General features: G+C 38.5%; 1 protein-coding gene across 1 annotated transcript in view; it reads left to right on the plus strand.

Annotated features, from left to right (window-relative positions):
* The first annotated feature begins 1776 nt into the window (after positions 1 to 1776).
* The window catches only part of gng12a (guanine nucleotide binding protein (G protein), gamma 12a), a 38789-nt gene continuing 20191 nt past the window's right edge, over positions 1777 to 20374 (plus strand). The window contains exon 1 of the mRNA XM_067363266.1: positions 1777 to 2028. The gene's annotated coding sequence lies outside the window, so the exon portion shown is untranslated. The remainder of the gene's footprint in view (positions 2029 to 20374) is intronic.

A 20374-nucleotide genomic window follows, 5' to 3' on the forward strand; every position in this document is an offset into this window, starting at 1 on the left:
TTAGCGCAGGTTTTGACTTGGAGTTCAAAGTTTTCATATTCATGGGATTATATTTCAGAAGAATCCAGGTCAAGTCAAACTTCATAGCAAAATTTTAAACAAACACAGTTTATCCAAAGAGCTTTACAGTGAGAAAGAGGAAAACAAATGCATACATAAAAAAACTGAATAATTTAAATGAAATTCAAGTAAAATATATGCATATACATATATAAAACACAGACTATTCAAGTCTTCAATACGCAGCATCACAGAGAATAAAAATGAGTCTTCGGTGACTACAGAGAAAGCTCAATCACCTTTTGATTTTTCTCCAGCGAGAATGAGAGACAAATAAAAGAAACTGATTATATGAACTTAATGACCTAGAGGCTGTGAATGAGATCACAAATATAGCCCGGAGCCATTTTGTGCAGTGCCTTGTACAGAAAAAGACAAATCTTCAACTCTAAATTTTATCGGGAGCCAATGCAATGAGGCAAAGACGGAGATATAGGATCCCTTTTCTTAGTTCCTGTTAACCGTCTGGCTGCTGCATTTTGAACTAACTGTAAGCTAGACAGGGTGGAATGAGGTATAGGCCAACTACAACCATTAAAAAAAACATTTTTTGCTAATTAAAGCTTAAAACTAAAGGAAAATTGGAGAACCTAACTGAAATAAGATTAAGTATTAAAATTACTAATAAAACTGAAATAAAAAATAAATGTAAATTATTTAAAAACAGACGAATAAAAAGACAAAAGTGCATAAAATTACTAAAAAGTTTCAATTAAAACCGAAAATACCAAAATACAAGATCATTCAAAACGAAGAAATTCTAAGAATAAGTTGTTTTAGAATTTAGGATTAAATAGCAAACCCTGCCAACACTATTTCATTGCTTAGTATTCTGCGGTCCTCTTCCTGCCGCCCATCTCTGCAGCACAGCAGCCTTTCAGTTTATTTCAGGCTCAACAATGTCCTGCTGTGTTCTTTGACCAGGTGCAGTCTAGTGCTCCACTGGTGTAATAATAGAGATGGACTAACATATATTTAATATATACAGTGTACACTGGGCAAGAGATGATTTTTTCTGCTTCAGAAGTGGCCAGAGCCTTTTAATTCTACAGGAAGATCATATAGTTTGTCATTAATTAATACAGAAGTGGAAAAAGTTTACATATTAAGGCTTTATTTTGTACTAGACCTAATCTGTTCTAAATGTGAATTCACCTGTTGTGAATAAATGTGACTCAAACAGATAAAAAATTATGTGTCAAATATTTAGAATATCACACATGCGCTAAATGAAGTGGCTGATCATCTTTAATGGTGTTTCTAACTACTAATGAGACCAACTTAAAACAATTTCCATATGGGTTTATTTGTGTAACCGAGTTTCAGGCTATAGGTTGAGACAGAAAATATAATGACACTGAACAGGTAAAAAGTGGAAAGAGGACCTTCAGGGTGAAGAGAGTGACTGGTACTGGCGAAATAAAAACCTTATGAAAGAGATATATTTACAATCTGAGGAAAAGTGGAGTGATAATAGTCTGACTGTGGTAGTGTCATAATGTAGTCACATAATTACAACGACAAATTCCTGACAGTACAAAAGTAACATGGCCAATGCAACAACATTCTTGCTATTTTTTCAAAGCAAGGATTGAGTGTTCTCAGGGTCACAGAAAGAGGGCGCCTGAATTGGGGAGAATTCGGGATAAAAGAGGCGGAAAACAATCTGCAGCGTCTCCCACAGTTCGATGCCTTCGAAAGGTCGACGGTGACGTCATGCCGTACGCCGACTGTGATTGGTCAGCGTAGGTGGAAGTGCTACAAACGGTGTCATTCACAAAGTAACAAGAATACATTTACAATAGTGATAAAGAATGCAATTAACTTTGAAATAGTATTGAGATCCTTTTCCCGGGCAATTTTTTTTTTCACGCGGATCTTTTGAAGTTTACGTGAAACCAATTCGGGGTCGTATTTTCCGTTTCTTCACTGATTTATCAGGACTCACGCTTGGAAGATTTTTTAAAGGTAAGAGTAAAACTGTCGACGGCGGATGAGTGTTACGTATTTAATTTACTTGTATTTCATATGTAACACGAAATGTGGCAACTCTATTGCTTATTTTTGTGGCCTAGATACATTTGTCTGTCGAAATGAGAAAGTTGTCGCCTGGTAATCCTTTAAGGTGGAGTTTATATCCAGTTGTGAAGCAGATAACAAAATCACGAATCAACAGGTCTTAGTCAATGTGAAATATAGGGACCTACTTATTTTCGGTTTAATATATCAGACTCATGTAGCCTACTACAAAGTTAAAGTTTATTGAATGCCTAGTATCCACCCTTTGGTATGCGAGGGAAATTCCTGTATTTGAATCATTGTTATAGCAGGCCAAAATTATTCTGGTATGTTTGTTTTAAGATGACATAGCCTACACCAGAAATCCTTTTCTGGTATGAGAAGGTCTTTCTCAACTTCTATGAAACTGCCTCAGATCAAACTGTCTTCAAGTAAACCAAGATAATTGAATTTTATTTCTCTAAAGTCAGAGCAGGGGTTTTCAAACTGACCTGAGGGGGCCACAAGAGACTGTTATGAGGTCCATGCAAAAGTTTAGATAAAAACAATGTAAACATGCTTTTGATGTAAAAAAAAAAAAAAAAATGTATTTAAATACATAAATAAATACAAATTTTGCTTTAAATGACTAAATAACTAATTAGTATTAAAATAAATACTACATGTTCTACTATATTCTACTATATGTAGAAAAAAGTAACAGAAATGAAATATTCTCCAAATAATATTTTACACGTTTATAATATGCATTTATATAGTATAAATTGGGTCTTTACTCTTTATACATGAAAATATATAGCTGTCTTTTAAAATCTAGGATTGGGGGACCCTCACATGTGGATGATCATATTTGTGGTTTAGTGGTATTTAAAAAATTGAAAACTCCTGCCATAGGGGATGTGCTCTGGCTATGAAACTTGTAGTCCAGTATATGTTTAAACTCCCTAGTTTTGGCTCTCTGAAAGGGGTTTGCACACATGACTACACTGTTAATGACCCAAACTCCATTTGAGACCAGTGAGGATGCCCTTCATTTCTCTCTTTCATCAAACACTGATCAAGGACCGTCCTCCTGAGCCCTTGTTTTGTGAGCAGTGAAAAAGTCTGATGTTATCTGCTCAGTAGACACATCCATGTTGTCTTCATAGGGAGAAGAGTGAATCTAGTCTGATCTCGTTTGAAAGCGGACACATGGCCCTGAGGATGTCAGTGAACTACTAAATCAGATTAGGTTACTGTTTAAAGGAACACTTTACTCAAAAACAGATTTTTTTTTACTCCCCACCATGTTGTTTGTGTCTAAAATGTCCAAATGGACAAAGAAGAAAAAACATAAAAGCATAAAACCATATGACTCAAGTGCTATATTCTCATTCTTCTGGAGTCGTGTGATGTGTTTGTGATGAACAGACTAAAGTTTGATTATTTTTTCACTGTAGCTTTCCAGTCAGCAACATGCCATCGACATCCGACCTGAAATCATCAAACGTTAAATGTTATTGACGTCAAATCTCATGTACATAAAATATCCTAAAACATTATAAGCATTCTTGAATCATGGGTTCTCTCAGTATTTCTCTTTCGGTAATACCACAGACCTGATTTTACTTGCAATTGAAAATGGTATTGTAAAAATTCATTGGAATTTTTTGAATGAACCTATGGAGAATCGGCAAATCCGCGTCCTGATTTGATATAAGCTTGATAGATGTGATCACCATGAATGGTTGTTGTATGGAAAAGGCTAAGAGCTGCATTAATATTCTGTAAAGTTGTGATAAAATGGAGGTAGCAACCGATCTGTTCTTCCATATTGTGACATACATCCGAGTGAAAAATGTAGGCTGGGTATTTGGTTCGATTCATTTGCTGGAGGCAGATCTGAATGCAAGCTTGCAGTCAAGAAAGGGATGGGTTTAATCGGGCTAAACCAGAGAGAAGTCTGTCTTTTCACCAGAAAATCCAGATATGACCTTTTGATTAAACACTATAAGGTAAAAAAATGGATGAATCATTCACAGTAAGATTAGTAACGGGCATTTAGAAAATAGATTGGGGGAATTTTTATTTCATACAGACTTATGGATTAATATAAGAATAATGAATCAACATAAGAAGTAAATGACCTGTCTTATTTTTGGATGGATAAAAAAATGCAGACACACAATCCCTCTACTTCCCTTTGAGAGAGTGGTGGCTGTTAGTGTTGCAGTGATTAACCACATTACTGTTCAAATCTGTCCTCCTATGTTTATGTTCTATCTGTTAGTCAGAGGATGTGACTAGAAACAGAGCTCTGACAAAACCAAACCTCTACTGACCACAGCGCTGCTTCAACTTAAGAAATGTTTTGTGCGACACGTTGTACCTTTTGGAATCATTACACATGAATCATCAGTATTGGGTTAATTCCGGCAATACAGTTACATTACGGCATGTGCGTGACCCACCCAACAAAAGTTTTTCTTTTTTCTTTTTTTCTTTTCCATAAAATTAAAAATTCAACAACCAAATCAAAACAATGGTTTACTGCTTCCCCAGACCCACCAGCTCTCAAACATTTGGCTGGAATATGGTTTTAAATACTGGTGTTTTCCCATTACACAAGGAAATGTAAATGCCCTGCTAACTCTGAAAACTATGTGCAGTTTTAACCTAGTTTCTCTTTCTTCTGTTTAGTTTTTGGTTATGATATACAGTGTGTAGTCACTGTTACTACCGTATTAGGCTGAAGACTTATAAAATTTAAAAAAGTTGGCTGTGAAGTTGTCCTGAAGAGGCATTGTAACCTTTAGCCAATGTTCGTAATTGTTGCAATAGTTCATACCCTTTCTCAATTTGATTGAGAAACTTGAGTGTTGCACTTCTGGTTTCCTCAGAAGCCACATGAAGATAAGTTATATTTGTCTGTCACCACCGCTCTCACCTTAAGGCTAGATACATAACTGAATAAGGAAACATCTGAATAACTGTCATGTCCAAATGTCTTTCCAAAGACATTCTTGAACTAGAAGTGGACATTTTGTAGTCTTCTGTAATGGCATGTGGCAGTGTTGTTGTTATTAACCAGATCATTTTTTTTATTAGGTGTAAAATTTTGAAAATGAGAAATGCTGAAATTCAGTTGAAGCACTTAAATTACTAAAACTAAAACTGCAATACAAAATATAGCTGCGAGCAGCGATGGCGGGCCCAAGCCCGGTGGCACCGCCACCCCGGTGGCTTCAGGGCAACTGTGCACAGCGGGCAATAGGCACTTAAAACGGTTAAACATCAAAGGACTATGTCAAATTCACTCTACATTTACTGCACTACAAGGTGCCGTTATAGAGCCCCTCCTCCCTGCCCATTTTCAAAGGATTACATGTGCCAAGTTTTAACATTATTCTGATTAATTTTGAAGCAAATCAGGTAAAAATAAGAGGGTGATCTCAATGTATGCTGAAAGTGACACATTTTCTGCTTCCAGTTGGTGGCGCTATGACTTTGACTCACAATAGTCACATCCATGTGATCAGACTCCTATAACGAACACACTCGTGAAGTTTCATAAAGATCAATATATGTATTAAGACGTTATAACACATTTCCTGTTTCCTTTTTCTCGCCATAAATTCGTTGCCTCGCCACGGCCAAACCGTTCGAGATATCAAAAATCCCCTGGCAATTTTTAATCATCAGTGTCTTGACTTCATGCTGACCGAGTTTGGTGGCGATCGGATTAATCGTCTAGGAGGAGTATATCAAATTCCAGAGCATGCGTTTTTCAAACAACCCTTAATAGCTGACTTCCTGTTGGCGTGGCGATTAACTTAGAGTGCGAAAGTTGTTCGGCCCGATGAGGTCTATATGTGTACCGAGTTTCATACTAATACGTGCAAGCATGTTTAATATATGGGCCAAATTTTCAGACTTTTTTCAAGGGGGCGCTGTCGAGCCCCCCTGCCACGCCCGGGTAACAGCCTCTCCGGCGTCCTAATGGCCGCGGATTCCAATGTGTGTGCCAATTTTCAAGAGTTTTTGAGCATGTTAAGGCCCCTAAAAAGCCCCGGAAGACGGAAAAAAAAAAATAAAAATATAGCTGCGAGCAGCGATGGCGGGCCCAAGCCCGGTGGCACCGCCACCCCGGTGGCTTCAGGGCAACTGTGCACAGCGGGCAATAGGCACTTAAAACGGTTAAACATCAAAGGACTATGTCAAATTCACTCCACATTTACTGCACTACAAGGTGCCGTTATAGAGCCCCTCCTCCCTGCCCATTTTCAAAGGATTACATGTGCCAAGTTTTAACATTATTCTGATGAATTTTGAAGCAAATCAGGTAAAAATAAGAGGGTGATCTCAATGTATGCTGAAAGTGACACATTTTCTGCTTCCAGTTGGTGGCGCTATGACTTTGAATCACAATACTCAAATCCATGTGATCAGCCTTGTACAACGAAGACTAAGCCAAAGTTTCATCAAAATCAATTAATGTATGCAGAAGTTATAACACTTTGTTTCCCTTTTCTTGCCATAAATTCGTTGCCTCGCCACGGCCAAACCGTTTGAGATATCCAAAATCCGTTTGCAATTAAACAACTTCAATGTGTTAGCAACAAGTTAAAAAAAGCTTGGTGTAAATTGGATAAACCTTGTAGGAGTAGTAGTATAAAATTCATAGCCTGTTTTTTCAAAAAATTAACATTCAAACCAAAATAGCTGACTTCCTGTTGGTCGGAGCTAATGAATGTAAATTAGAAAATTGTCCGGCTTGATGAGAATAATATGTGTACCGAGTTTGGTGACTGTAGGAAAAACTAACCCCCACTTTTGTCAAAAGGTGGCGCTACTGAGCCCCTCCACCACGCCCATTTCTATGGCTTTGTCCATGTCTACTGGTTGACAATATTGATGTGTGTGTCGAGTTTCATGCAATTTGAAGCATGTTAAGAGCCTCAAAAACACTCAAGAATATTATTACAGTTTGACCTGTTGCCATGGCAACAATATTTCAAATATCAAAAATCCTGTCATAGGTCTACATCTGCTGTGTATTGACATTACACTGATGAAGTTTGAAGCAAATCAGGTAAAAATAAGAGGGTGATCTCAAAGCATTTTAAAAGTGATACACTTCTTGCTGCCATTTGGTGGCGCTATAACTTTGAATCACAATAGTTACATCCATGTGATCAGACTACTACAACCAACACACTCCTGAAGTTTCATAAACATCAATCAATGTATGCAGAAGTTATAACACATTTCCTGTTTCCCTTTTCTCGCCATAAATTCGTTGCCTCGCCACGGCCAAACCGTTTGAGATATCCAAAATCCGTTTGCAATTAAACAACTTCAATGTGTTCGCAACAAGTTAAAAAAAGCTTGGTGTAAATTGGATAAACCCTGTAGGAGTAGTAGTATAAAATTCATAGCCTGTTTTTTCAAAAAATTAACATTCAAACCAAAATAGCTGACTTCCTGTTGGTCGGAGCTAATGAATGTAAATTAGAAAATTGTCCGGCTTGATGAGAATATTATGTGTACCGAGTTTGGTGACTGTAGGAAAAACTAACCCCCCACTTTTGTCAAAAGGTGGCGCTACTGAGCCCCTCCACCACGCCCATTTCTATGGCTTTGTCCATGTCTACTGGTTGACAATATTGATGTGTGTGTCGAGTTTCATGCAATTTGAAGCATGTTAAGAGCCTCAAAAACACTCAAGAATATTATTACAGTTTGACCTGTTGCCATGGCAACAATATTTCAAATATCAAAAATCCTGTCATAGGTCTACATCTGCTGTGTATTGACATTACACTGATGAAGTTTGAAGCAAATCAGGTAAAAATAAGAGGGTGATCTCAAAACATTTCAAAAAGTGATACACTTCCTGCTGCCAGTTGGTGGCGCTATAACTTTGACTCACAATAGTCACATCCATGTGATCAGACTCCTATAACGAACACACTCGTGAAGTTTCATAAAGATCAATATATGTATTAAGACGTTATAACACATTTCCTGTTTCCTTTTTCTCGCCATAAATTCGTTGCCTCGCCACGGCCAAACCGTTCGAGATATCAAAAATCCCCTGGCAATTTTTAATCATCAGTGTCTTGACTTCATGCTGACCGAGTTTGGTGGCGATCGGATTAATCGTCTAGGAGGAGTATATCAAATTCCAGAGCATGCGTTTTTCAAACAACCCTTAATAGCTGACTTCCTGTTGGCGTGGCGATTAACTTAGAGCGCGAAAGTTGTTCGGCCCGATGAGGTCTATATGTGTACCGAGTTTCATACTAATACGTGCAAGCATGTTTAATATATGGACCAAATTTTCAGACTTTTTTCAAGGGGGCGCTGTCGAGCCCCCCTGCCACGCCCGGGTACCAGCCTCTCCGGCGTCCTAATGGCCGCGGATTCCAATGTGTGTGCCAATTTTCAAGAGTTTTTGAGCATGTTAAGGCCCCCAAAAAGCCCCGGAAGACGGAAAAAAAAAAAAAAAAAAATAAAAAATAAAAAAATAATAATAATCCTTAGAAGAACAAGAGGGCCCTGCGCGAATTTTCGCTTGGGCCCTAAATATAGCTGCGAGCAGCGATGGCGGGCCCAAGCCCGGTGGCACCGCCACCCCGGTGGCTTCAGGGCAACTGTGCACAGCGGGCAATAGGCACTTAAAACGGTTAAACATCAAAGGACTATGTCAAATTCACTCCACATTTACTGCACTACAAGGTGCCGCTATAGAGCCCCTCCTCCCTGCCCATTTTCAAAGGATTACATGTGCCAAGTTTTAACATTATTCTGATGAATTTTGAAGCAAATCAGGTAAAAATAAGAGGGTGATCTCAATGTATGCTGAAAGTGACACATTTTCTGCTTCCAGTTGGTGGCGCTATGACTTTGAATCACAATACTCAAATCCATGTGATCAGCCTTGTACAACGAAGACTAAGCCAAAGTTTCATCAAAATCAATTAATGTATGCAGAAGTTATAACACTTTGTTTCCCTTTTCTTGCCATAAATTCGTTGCCTCGCCACGGCCAAACCGTTTGAGATATCCAAAATCCGTTTGCAATTAAACAACTTCAATGTGTTAGCAACAAGTTAAAAAAAGCTTGGTGTAAATTGGATAAACCCTGTAGGAGTAGTAGTATAAAATTCATAGCCTGTTTTTTCAAAAAATTAACATTCAAACCAAAATAGCTGACTTCCTGTTGGTCGGAGCTAATGAATGTAAATTAGAAAATTGTCCGGCTTGATGAGAATAATATGTGTACCGAGTTTGGTGACTGTAGGAAAAACTAACCCCCACTTTTGTCAAAAGGTGGCGCTACTGAGCCCCTCCACCACGCCCATTTCTATGGCTTTGTCCATGTCTACTGGTTGACAATATTGATGTGTGTGTCGAGTTTCATGCAATTTGAAGCATGTTAAGAGCCTCAAAAACACTCAAGAATATTATTACAGTTTGACCTGTTGCCATGGCAACAATATTTCAAATATCAAAAATCCTGTCATAGGTCTACATCTGCTGTGTATTGACATTACACTGATGAAGTTTGAAGCAAATCAGGTAAAAATAAGAGGGTGATCTCAAAGCATTTTAAAAGTGATACACTTCTTGCTGCCATTTGGTGGCGCTATAACTTTGACTCACAATAGTTACATCCATGTGATCAGACTACTACAACCAACACACTCCTGAAGTTTCATAAACATCAATCAATGTATGCAGAAGTTATAACACATTTCCTGTTTCCCTTTTCTCGCCATAAATTCGTTGCCTCGCCACGGCCAAACCGTTTGAGATATCCAAAATCCGTTTGCAATTAAACAACTTCAATGTGTTCGCAACAAGTTAAAAAAAGCTTGGTGTAAATTGGATAAACCCTGTAGGAGTAGTAGTATAAAATTCATAGCCTGTTTTTTCAAAAAATTAACATTCAAACCAAAATAGCTGACTTCCTGTTGGTCGGAGCTAATGAATGTAAATTAGAAAATTGTCCGGCTTGATGAGAATAATATGTGTACCGAGTTTGGTGACTGTAGGAAAAACTAACCCCCCACTTTTGTCAAAAGGTGGCGCTACTGAGCCCCTCCACCACGCCCATTTCTATGGCTTTGTCCATGTCTACTGGTTGACAATATTGATGTGTGTGTCGAGTTTCATGCAATTTGAAGCATGTTAAGAGCCTCAAAAACACTCAAGAATATTATTACAGTTTGACCTGTTGCCATGGCAACAATATTTCAAATATCAAAAATCCTGTCATAGGTCTACATCTGCTGTGTATTGACATTACACTGATGAAGTTTGAAGCAAATCAGGTAAAAATAAGAGGGTGATCTCAAAACATTTCAAAAAGTGATACACTTCCTGCTGCCAGTTGGTGGCGCTATAACTTTGACTCACAATAGTCACATCCATGTGATCAGACTCCTATAACGAACACACTCGTGAAGTTTCATAAAGATCAATATATGTATTAAGACGTTATAACACATTTCCTGTTTCCTTTTTCTCGCCATAAATTCGTTGCCTCGCCACGGCCAAACCGTTCGAGATATCAAAAATCCCCTGGCAATTTTTAATCATCAGTGTCTTGACTTCATGCTGACCGAGTTTGGTGGCGATCGGATTAATCGTCTAGGAGGAGTATATCAAATTCCAGAGCATGCGTTTTTCAAACAACCCTTAATAGCTGACTTCCTGTTGGCGTGGCGATTAACTTAGAGCGCGAAAGTTGTTCGGCCCGATGAGGTCTATATGTGTACCGAGTTTCATACTAATACGTGCAAGCATGTTTAATATATGGACCAAATTTTCAGACTTTTTTCAAGGGGGCGCTGTCGAGCCCCCCTGCCACGCCCGGGTACCAGCCTCTCCGGCGTCCTAATGGCCGCGGATTCCAATGTGTGTGCCAATTTTCAAGAGTTTTTGAGCATGTTAAGGCCCCCAAAAAGCCCCGGAAGACGGAAAAAAAAAAAAAAAAAAAAAAAAAAAAAAAATAATAATAATCCTTAGAAGAACAAGAGGGCCCTGCGCGAATTTTCGCTTGGGCCCTAAATATAGCTGCGAGCAGCGATGGCGGGCCCAAGCCCGGTGGCACCGCCACCCCGGTGGCTTCAGGGCAACTGCGCACAGCGGGCAATAGGCACTTAAAACGGTTAAACATCAAAGGGCTATGTCAAATTCATTCCACATTTACTGCACTACAAGGTGCCGTTATAGAGCCCCTCCTCCCTGCCCATTTTCAAAGGATTACATGTGCCAAGTTTTAACATTATTCTGATGAATTTTGAAGCAAATCAGGTAAAAATAAGAGGGTGATCTCAATGTATGCTGAAAGTGACACATTTTCTGCTTCCAGTTGGTGGCGCTATGACTTTGAATCACAATAGTCAAATCCATGTGATCAGCCTTGTACAACGAAGACTAAGCCAAAGTTTCATCAAAATCAATTAATGTATGCAGAAGTTATAACACTTTGTTTCCCTTTTCTTGCCATAAATTCGTTGCCTCGCCACGGCCAAACCGTTTGAGATATCCAAAATCCGTTTGCAATTAAACAACTTCAATGTGTTAGCAACAAGTTAAAAAAAGCTTGGTGTAAATTGGATAAACCCTGTAGGAGTAGTAGTATAAAATTCATAGCCTGTTTTTTCAAATAATTAACATTCAAACCAAAATAGCTGACTTCCTGTTGGTCGGAGCTAATGAATGTAAATTAGAAAATTGTCCGGCTTGATGAGAATAATATGTGTACCGAGTTTGGTGACTGTAGGAAAAACTAACCCCCACTTTTGTCAAAAGGTGGCGCTACTGAGCCCCTCCACCACGCCCATTTCTATGGCTTTGTCCATGTCTACTGGTTGACAATATTGATGTGTGTGTCGAGTTTCATGCAATTTGAAGCATGTTAAGAGCCTCAAAAACACTCAAGAATATTATTACAGTTTGACCTGTTGCCATGGCAACAATATTTCAAATATCAAAAATCCTGTCATAGGTCTACATCTGCTGTGTATTGACATTACACTGATGAAGTTTGAAGCAAATCAGGTAAAAATAAGAGGGTGATCTCAAAGCATTTTAAAAGTGATACACTTCTTGCTGCCATTTGGTGGCGCTATAACTTTGACTCACAATAGTTACATCCATGTGATCAGACTACTACAACCAACACACTCCTGAAGTTTCATAAACATCAATCAATGTATGCAGAAGTTATAACACATTTCCTGTTTCCCTTTTCTCGCCATAAATTCGTTGCCTCGCCACGGCCAAATCGTTTGAGATATCCAAAATCCGTTTGCAATTAAACAACTTCAATGTGTTCGCAACAAGTTAAAAAAAGCTTGGTGTAAATTGGATAAACCCTGTAGGAGTAGTAGTATAAAATTCATAGCCTGTTTTTTCAAAAAATTAACATTCAAACCAAAATAGCTGACTTCCTGTTGGTCGGAGCTAATGAATGTAAATTAGAAAATTGTCCGGCTTGATGAGAACAATATGTGTACCGAGTTTGGTGACTGTAGGAAAAACTAACCCCCCCACTTTTGTCAAAAGGTGGCGCTACTGAGCCCCTCCACCACGCCCATTTCTATGGCTTTGTCCATGTCTACTGGTTGACAATATTGATGTGTGTGTCGAGTTTCATGCAATTTGAAGCATGTTAAGAGCCTCAAAAACACTCAAGAATATTATTACAGTTTGACCTGTTGCCATGGCAACAATATTTCAAATATCAAAAATCCTGTCATAGGTCTACATCTGCTGTGTATTGACATTACACTGATGAAGTTTGAAGCAAATCAGGTAAAAATAAGAGGGTGATCTCAAAACATTTCAAAAAGTGATACACTTCCTGCTGCCAGTTGGTGGCGCTATAACTTTGACTCACAATAGTCACATCCATGTGATCAGACTCCTATAACGAACACACTCGTGAAGTTTCATAAAGATCAATATATGTATTAAGACGTTATAACACATTTCCTGTTTCCTTTTTCTCGCCATAAATTCGTTGCCTCGCCACGGCCAAACCGTTCGAGATATCAAAAATCCCCTGGCAATTTTTAATCATCAGTGTCTTGACTTCATGCTGACCGAGTTTGGTGGCGATCGGATTAATCGTCTAGGAGGAGTATATCAAATTCCAGAGCATGCGTTTTTCAAACAACCCTTAATAGCTGACTTCCTGTTGGCGTGGCGATTAACTTAGAGCGCGAAAGTTGTTCGGCCCGATGAGGTCTATATGTGTACCGAGTTTCATACTAATACGTGCAAGCATGTTTAATATATGGACCAAATTTTCAGACTTTTTTCAAGGGGGCGCTGTCGAGCCCCCCTGCCACGCCCGGGTACCAGCCTCTCCGGCGTCCTAATGGCCGCGGATTCCAATGTGTGTGCCAATTTTCAAGAGTTTTTGAGCATGTTAAGGCCCCCAAAAAGCCCCGGAAGACGGAAAAAAAAAATAAAAAAAAAAAAATAAAAAAAAATAATAATCCTTAGAAGAACAAGAGGGCCCTGCGCGAATTTTCGCTTGGGCCCTAATAAATATAGCTGCGAGCAGCGATGGCGGGCCCAAGCCCGGTGGCACCGCCACCCCGGTGGCTTCAGGGCAACTGTGCACAGCGGGCAATAGGCACTTAAAACGGTTAAACATCAAAGGACTATGTCAAATTCACTCCACATTTACTGCACTACAAGGTGCCGCTATAGAGCCCCTCCTCCCTGCCCATTTTCAAAGGATTACATGTGCCAAGTTTTAACATTATTCTGATGAATTTTGAAGCAAATCAGGTAAAAATAAGAGGGTGATCTCAATGTATGCTGAAAGTGACACATTTTCTGCTTCCAGTTGGTGGCGCTATGACTTTGAATCACAATACTCAAATCCATGTGATCAGCCTTGTACAACGAAGACTAAGCCAAAGTTTCATCAAAATCAATTAATGTATGCAGAAGTTATAACACTTTGTATCCCTTTTCTTGCCATAAATTCGTTGCCTCGCCACGGCCAAACCGTTTGAGATATCCAAAATCCGTTTGCAATTAAACAACTTCAATGTGTTAGCAACAAGTTAAAAAAAGCTTGGTGTAAATTGGATAAACCCTGTAGGAGTAGTAGTATAAAATTCATAGCCTGTTTTTTCAAAAAATTAACATTCAAACCAAAATAGCTGACTTCCTGTTGGTCGGAGCTAATGAATGTAAATTAGAAAATTGTCCGGCTTGATGAGAATAATATGTGTACCGAGTTTGGTGTCTGGAGGAAAAACTAACCCCCACTTTTGTCAAAAGGTGGCGCTACTGAGCCCCTCCACCACGCCCATTTCTATGGCTTTGTCCATGTCTACTGGTTGACAATATTGATGTGTGTGTCGAGTTTCATGCAATTTGAAGCATGTTAAGAGCCTCAAAAACACTCAAGAATATTATTACAGTTTGACCTGTTGCCATGGCAACAATATTTCAAATATCAAAAATCCTGTCATAGGTCTACATCTGCTGTGTATTGACATTACACTGATGAAGTTTGAAGCAAATCAGGTAAAAATAAGAGGGTGATCTCAAAGCATTTTAAAAGTGATACACTTCTTGCTGCCATTTGGTGGCGCTATAACTTTGACTCACAATAGTTACATCCATGTGATCAGACTACTACAACCAACACACTCCTGAAGTTTCATAAACATCAATCAATGTATGCAGAAGTTATAACACATTTCCTGTTTCCTTTTTCTCGCCATAAATTCGTTGCCTCGCCACGGCCAAACCGTTTGAGATATCCAAAATCCGTTTGCAATTAAACAACTTCAATGTGTTCGCAACAAGTTAAAAAAAGCTTGGTGTAAATTGGATAAACCCTGTAGGAGTAGTAGTATAAAATTCATAGCCTGTTTTTTCAAAAAATTAACATTCAAACCAAAATAGCTGACTTCCTGTTGGTCGGAGCTAATGAATGTAAATTAGAAAATTGTCCGGCTTGATGAGAATAATATGTGTACCGAGTTTGGTGACTGTAGGAAAAACTAACCCCCACTTTTGTCAAAAGGTGGCGCTACTGAGCCCCTCCACCACGCCCATTTCTATGGCTTTGTCCATGTCTACTGGTTGACAATATTGATGTGTGTGTCGAGTTTCATGCAATTTGAAGCATGTTAAGAGCCTCAAAAACACTCAAGAATATTATTACAGTTTGACCTGTTGCCATGGCAACAATATTTCAAATATCAAAAATCCTGTCATAGGTCTACATCTGCTGTGTATTGACATTACACTGATGAAGTTTGAAGCAAATCAGGTAAAAATAAGAGGGTGATCTCAAAACATTTCAAAAAGTGATACACTTCCTGCTGCCAGTTGGTGGCGCTATAACTTTGACTCACAATAGTCACATCCATGTGATCAGACTCCTATAACGAACACACTCGTGAAGTTTCATAAAGATCAATATATGTATTAAGACGTTATAACACATTTCCTGTTTCCTTTTTCTCGCCATAAATTCGTTGCCTCGCCACGGCCAAACCGTTCGAGATATCAAAAATCCCCTGGCAATTTTTAATCATCAGTGTCTTGACTTCATGCTGACCGAGTTTGGTGGCGATCGGATTAATCGTCTAGGAGGAGTATATCAAATTCCAGAGCATGCGTTTTTCAAACAACCCTTAATAGCTGACTTCCTGTTGGCGTGGCGATTAACTTAGAGCGCGAAAGTTGTTCGGCCCGATGAGGTCTATATGTGTACCGAGTTTCATACTAATACGTGCAAGCATGTTTAATATATGGACCAAATTTTCAGACTTTTTTCAAGGGGGCGCTGTCGAGCCCCCCTGCCACGCCCGGGTACCAGCCTCTCCGGCGTCCTAATGGCCGCGGATTCCAATGTGTGTGCCAATTTTCAAGAGTTTTTGAGCATGTTAAGGCCCCCAAAAAGCCCCGGAAGACGGAAAAAAAAAAAAAAAAATAAAAAATAAAAAAATAATAATAATCCTTAGAAGAACAAGAGGGCCCTGCGCGAATTTTCGCTTGGGCCCTAAATATAGCTGCGAGCAGCGATGGCGGGCCCAAGCCCGGTGGCACCGCCACCCCGGTGGCTTCAGGGCAACTGCGCACAGCGGGCAATAGGCACTTAAAACGGTTAAACATCAAAGGACTATGTCAAATTCACTCCACATTTACTGCACTACAAGGTGCCGTTATAGAGCCCCTCCTCCCTGCCCATTTTCAAAGGATTACATGTGCCAAGTTTTAACATTATTCTGATGAATTTTGAAGCAAATCAGGTAAAAATAAGAGGGTGATCTCAATGTATGCTGAAAGTGACACATTTTCTGCTTCCAGTTGGTGGCGCTATGACTTTGAATCACAATAGTCAAATCCATGTGATCAGCCTTGTACAACGAAGACTAAGCCAAAGTTTCATCAAAATCAATTAATGTATGCAGAAGTTATAACACTTTGTTTCCCTTTTCTTGCCATAAATTCGTTGCCTCGCCACGGCCAAACCGTTTGAGATATCCAAAATCCGTTTGCAATTAAACAACTTCAATGTGTTAGCAACAAGTTAAAAAAAGCTTGGTGTAAATTGGATAAACCCTGTAGGAGTAGTAGTATAAAATTCATAGCCTGTTTTTTCAAATAATTAACATTCAAACCAAAATAGCTGACTTCCTGTTGGTCGGAGCTAATGAATGTAAATTAGAAAATTGTCCGGCTTGATGAGAATAATATGTGTACCGAGTTTGGTGACTGTAGGAAAAACTAACCCCCACTTTTGTCAAAAGGTGGCGCTACTGAGCCCCTCCACCACGCCCATTTCTATGGCTTTGTCCATGTCTACTGGTTGACAATATTGATGTGTGTGTCGAGTTTCATGCAATTTGAAGCATGTTAAGAGCCTCAAAAACACTCAAGAATATTATTACAGTTTGACCTGTTGCCATGGCAACAATATTTCAAATATCAAAAATCCTGTCATAGGTCTACATCTGCTGTGTATTGACATTACACTGATGAAGTTTGAAGCAAATCAGGTAAAAATAAGAGGGTGATCTCAAAGCATTTTAAAAGTGATACACTTCTTGCTGCCATTTGGTGGCGCTATAACTTTGACTCACAATAGTTACATCCATGTGATCAGACTACTACAACCAACACACTCCTGAAGTTTCATAAACATCAATCAATGTATGCAGAAGTTATAACACATTTCCTGTTTCCCTTTTCTCGCCATAAATTCGTTGCCTCGCCACGGCCAAATCGTTTGAGATATCCAAAATCCGTTTGCAATTAAACAACTTCAATGTGTTCGCAACAAGTTAAAAAAGCTTGGTGTAAATTGGATAAACCCTGTAGGAGTAGTAGTATAAAATTCATAGCCTGTTTTTTCAAAAAATTAACATTCAAACCAAAATAGCTGACTTCCTGTTGGTCGGAGCTAATGAATGTAAATTAGAAAATTGTCCGGCTTGATGAGAACAATATGTGTACCGAGTTTGGTGACTGTAGGAAAAACTAACCCCCCCACTTTTGTCAAAAGGTGGCGCTACTGAGCCCCTCCACCACGCCCATTTCTATGGCTTTGTCCATGTCTACTGGTTGACAATATTGATGTGTGTGTCGAGTTTCATGCAATTTGAAGCATGTTAAGAGCCTCAAAAACACTCAAGAATATTATTACAGTTTGACCTGTTGCCATGGCAACAATATTTCAAATATCAAAAATCCTGTCATAGGTCTACATCTGCTGTGTATTGACATTACACTGATGAAGTTTGAAGCAAATCAGGTAAAAATAAGAGGGTGATCTCAAAACATTTCAAAAAGTGATACACTTCCTGCTGCCAGTTGGTGGCGCTATAACTTTGACTCACAATAGTCACATCCATGTGATCAGACTCCTATAACGAACACACTCGTGAAGTTTCATAAAGATCAATATATGTATTAAGACGTTATAACACATTTCCTGTTTCCTTTTTCTCGCCATAAATTCGTTGCCTCGCCACGGCCAAACCGTTCGAGATATCAAAAATCCCCTGGCAATTTTTAATCATCAGTGTCTTGACTTCATGCTGACCGAGTTTGGTGGCGATCGGATTAATCGTCTAGGAGGAGTATATCAAATTCCAGAGCATGCGTTTTTCAAACAACCCTTAATAGCTGACTTCCTGTTGGCGTGGCGATTAACTTAGAGCGCGAAAGTTGTTCGGCCCGATGAGGTCTATATGTGTACCGAGTTTCATACTAATACGTGCAAGCATGTTTAATATATGGACCAAATTTTCAGACTTTTTTCAAGGGGGCGCTGTCGAGCCCCCCTGCCACGCCCGGGTACCAGCCTCTCCGGCGTCCTAATGGCCGCGGATTCCAATGTGTGTGCCAATTTTCAAGAGTTTTTGAGCATGTTAAGGCCCCCAAAAAGCCCCGGAAGACGGAAAAAAAAAAAAAAAAAAAAAAAAAAAAAAAAAAAAAATAATAATAATAATAATAATCCTTAGAAGAACAAGAGGGCCCTGCGCGAATTTTCGCTTGGGCCCTAATAATCCTTAGAAGAACAAGAGGGCCCTGCGCGAATTTTCGCTTGGGCCCTAATAATCCTTAGAAGAACAAGAGGGCCCTGCGCGAATTTTCGCTTGGGCCCTAATAAATTACAGCTAAACAGAAATATTAAAAAACAAAAAATAATGAAAATGACAACCACATAACAAAATTACTACAGTTTAACTGAAAATATAGAACTAATTAAAAATACTATAATGGTATATAAATTATACAAAAATAATTGGCACATTGTCTCTATAGACTAGCTATAATGCTATGATTATGTTTAGTTTGGTGCATTTAGAATGGGTTGGAGTTGTGGCCTTCCCGTGACAGTTTGGAGATATTGAGCTTCAAAGTTTTTGCACTCCATATATTTCCTATAGCAAAAACTATATGGGTAACAAGTTTCTTTCAAACATGAAAATGACAGGGACCCCAAATGTATTCTAAATATACAATATCAAAATCTTCTCAAGTTTGTAAATGGGGATTTTTGGAACGGGTCAAATGGAACCTTCTAATTCTAAAAAAACACTTTTCGCTTGGAATTATAAGGGTATATCTGCCAAAAAATTAATTGAAGCAATAATTTTCAAGAAACACAAACAGTTTACTTATAATGTGTTGTAAAACATAAATTAGTGTTGTAACAATGTGTTGAGAAAGTTAAATTTAATGGTTTTTATGGCATTTTATTTCATATTCTAAATATTTCTTTTCTTGTTCAAGATAAGCATAAAAGGCAGTGCTAAATCTTTTGTCCAGTGCAGATGTTAAATTTAGGTAGGGATATGATGGGTAATTTAACACATTATTGCAGGAACCATTTAAGTTTAAGTTTCCTTTTGTTTAGACAGAAAACAGCTACTATAATACATCTGAGCAAGACTTTATTCCACAGAAAGTGGGACAGGTAAAATGCCTCTGAAATAACAGCCCTTACAGCCTTAAATAAATAGCCTTTTAAGGCTTAATATAAAATTTAAGACATTTTCCTAGTCTAAAAAAACTGTAAGAAAACAGATAATGCTTCAGTAAAGTTGTTTAACAAATTTTAATAAACATTGAAACATGTTTCACTGACTATATAATTAAAAATATTTCACATTTAAAATATATAAATTTTCAACTATGCAACTATGTTTTAACCAACAATGTAAAATGTAACATTTCATCTCACTTAATCTAGTATACATTTTGATCCAGTATGCCATAGCATAGAGCTTTAGCTAACTTGCAGCTCAATTCAAGTAAACAGGATGGATCAATGTTAAAACATAACCTAATATATACATAACTTTCCCTCGTATGACGATGATGTGATTGGAAATAAGCAAATAGACTACAAAACCTGAATCTATCCTCTTAAAGAATTAGTTCCCTTTCAAATGAAAATTTTTAATTTACTCACCTCTGTCATCCAAGATGTTCATGTCCTTCTCTCTTCAGTCGAAAAGAAATTAAGGTTTTTGATGAAAACATTCCAGAATTTTTCACCTTATAGTGGACTTCAATGGACTCAAACGGTTGAAGGTCAAAATTAGTTTCATTGCAGCTTCAAAGTGTTCTACACGATCCCAGAAGAGAAATAAGGGTCTTATCTAGAGAAAACATCACTCATTTTCTAAAAACATTTTTAACATTTTTTTACCTTTTAACCATAAATGCTCATCTTGAACTAGTTCTCTTCTTCTCTATTACAATTCCAGCAGTGTAGACACCTGACCTGAGGAGGGCAGTAATACAC

This window comes from Chanodichthys erythropterus, chromosome 16 (assembly GCF_024489055.1).
Source record: "Chanodichthys erythropterus isolate Z2021 chromosome 16, ASM2448905v1, whole genome shotgun sequence".
NCBI classification, from domain to species: domain Eukaryota; kingdom Metazoa; phylum Chordata; class Actinopteri; order Cypriniformes; family Xenocyprididae; genus Chanodichthys; species Chanodichthys erythropterus.